The sequence below is a fragment of the Belonocnema kinseyi genome, chromosome 5 (genome assembly GCF_010883055.1).
Source record: "Belonocnema kinseyi isolate 2016_QV_RU_SX_M_011 chromosome 5, B_treatae_v1, whole genome shotgun sequence".
Taxonomy (NCBI): domain Eukaryota; kingdom Metazoa; phylum Arthropoda; class Insecta; order Hymenoptera; family Cynipidae; genus Belonocnema; species Belonocnema kinseyi.
Window position 1 is genome coordinate 144,711,875 of NC_046661.1, and position 3,059 is coordinate 144,714,933.

Genomic DNA, 3,059 nt, shown 5'->3' on the forward strand with positions numbered 1-3,059 from the left:
TTTGTAGATAATTCTTCTTTTTGATATTAAAATTAAATAATTTCGTTGAAAATTCAGGTATTTTGTTCAAAATTTGTCTTTTTTTGTAGATCATTAATTTTCTTCGTCGAAAATTCATCTGATTGATTGACAATTCAACAACTTTGTTGAAAATAAATTTTTTCCGTTAAAAATTATTTATCTTTATCTGAAAATGTAACTATTATAGGATTGATTAAAAATCAATCGTATATATTGGTTAAGTTTGAAAATCGTTTTTTTTTTTTATAGAACATTAATCTTCTTGGTCAAAAATTCACCTGTTCCCTTGAAAATTTAACAACTTTACTGAAAATTCGTTTTTTTTCCTTGTTCAATTTAATTTTTTATCACAGCTTTTATCTGGAAATTGAACTATTCCATTTTTGGTTAAACTTTATCCTGTAAATTGTATTAGTTAAAACACCAATTATTTGTTAGAAATTTAATTTATTTGTATTCGATTATGACTTGAAATATTATTTCAGTATAAAAAATTTTTACTTTTAACCCATTCAATTTGAAATTTTTTAATTAAAAAAAGAAAGTTTCGTTAATCATCAGCAATATTTGACCGTTCATTGAAAACAATCCATTACAAACAACTGTTAAAAACTATACAAATTTGAACAGAATGGTTCGAAATAGAAAGCCTTCAATTGTTAAATTTATAATGAGCTAAATTTTAAGTTTAAACGCTACAATATTAATTTAAAAAAAGATTCAGAATTAATTTAAAACTTGAAATTATTTCAAATAATTTGAAACACGATTTAGACTTTTGCGGATTTAAAAAAAAATCTTTTTGAAAATTGTACAGTATTTAAAAAGAATGATAAAAATTATTGTGATTGCTAAGAACATTGAAAATGATTTTTTATTTTGACAAATAAATTTTAAGTGATTATTTGAAAACATTTTTAAAATTAAGAAGCAAAAGAATCCGTAACTTTTTAAGGAAATTTTTTCATTTTGCAGTTTTTTTTATTTTAGGAAAAAAATTTAATTAACAAAATATATCAATTTTCAACCCAAAAGTTTACTTTTTAACGAATTAAATTAATTTTCTATCAAATAATTGGTGTTTTAACTAATACAATGTACAGGATAAAGTTTCAAACAAAAATTGAATAATTTTTAATCGAAAAAATAGATTTGTAATAAAGTTGTTAAATTCTTAACCAAAAACATGAATTTTCGACCAAGAAAATTAATAATCTACAAAATTAATTATCTACAAAAAGTTGATTTTTTTCAGCCAAAAATATAAGTTTTCAATCAAAGAGTTATACTTTCAACCAAATAGTTCAATTTTAACCATAATTATAAAACCTGATTGAAAATAACAGTATTTTTTTTACAAAGTAATTCAACTCTTAGTGAAATAATCGACTTTTAAGCCTAAGAATATGTACAGTTCATATTTCAACCAAACAATTGCATTTTTGACCAAAAATGATACATTTTCAACCAAAAAGATTAAATTTCTACCAAGCAAAGTCAATTTCCAACAAAATATATGAACTTTCAACAAAATTATTTAATTTTAAAGTCAAAAAGAGTATCATCTACAAAAAGCCGAATCTTTAACCCAAAAATATGATTTTTCAACCAAAATTTTAATTGTCGACCAAATAGTTTAACTTTCTATCAAATTGTTGACTTTTAACGCCCAAAGATGCAATTTTAACAACAAATTTAATTTGAAGGCAAATAGTTGAATTTTCAAGTATAATTATGCATCCTTAATAAGAGAAAATTAATGTTTTTACTAAGTAATTCTACTGTAAGTGAAAGTTAAACTATTTGGTCGACAATTAAAATTTTGGTTGAAAAATCATATTTTTGGGGTGAAATTCAGCTTTTTTGTAGATGATACTCTTTTTGACTTTAAAATTAAATAATTTTGTTGAAAGTTCATATATATTGTTGGAAATTGACCTTGCTTGGTAAAAATTTAATCTTTTTGGTTGAAAATTTATCATTTTTGGTCAAAAATGCAATTGTTTGGTTGAAATATGAACTGTACATCTTCTTGGGCTTGAAAGTCGAGTATTTCACTAAAAGTTGAATTACTTTGTAAAAAAAATACTGTTATTTTCAACAAGGTTTTATAATTATGGTTAAAAATTTAACTATTTGGTTGAAAGTTTAACTCTTTGATTGGAAACTCATATTTCTCGCTGAAAAAAATCAACTTTTTGTAGATAATTCGTTTTATTGACTTTAAAATTAAATAGTTTGGTTGAAAATTCATGTATTTTGTTTGAAATTTATTTTTTTTTGTAGATCATTAATTTTCTTGTTCGAAAATTCCTGTTATTGGTTGAGAATTTAACAACTTTATTGAAAATTTATTTTTTTGATTAAAAAATTTTTTTTATCTGAAAATGTAACTATTCTAGGATTGATTAAAAATTAATCGTTTTTATCTGGAAATTGAACTAATCAATTTTTGTTTGAAACTTTATCCAATACATTGTATTAGTTAAAGCACCAATTATTTGATAGAAAATTAATTTAATTTGTTAAAAAGTAAACTTTCAGGCTGAAAATGTATATATTTTGTTAATTAGATTTTTTCCTAACATTAAAAAAACTGCGAAATAAAAAAATTTTCTTAAAATCTTCCGGATTCTTTTTTTTTTAATTTTTAAAATGTTTTCAAAAATACTCACTTAAAATTTATTTGTCAAAATAAAAAATCATTTTCAATGTTCTTAGCAATCACAACCATTTTTGTTATTCTTTTTAAATACTGTACAATTCTCAAAAAGCTTTTTTTTTAAATCTGCAAAAATCTAAATCGTGTTTCAAATTATTTGAAATAATTTTAAATTTTTAATTAATTCTGAATCTTTTTTAAAATTAAAACTGTAGCGTTTAAACTTAAAATTTAGCTAATTACAAATTTAACAATTCAAGACTTTCTATTTCGTACCATTCTGTTCAAATTTGTATAGTTTTTAACAGTTGCTCGTAATGGATTGTTTTAAATGAACGGTCAAATATTGCTGATAATTAACGAAATTTCCTTTTTT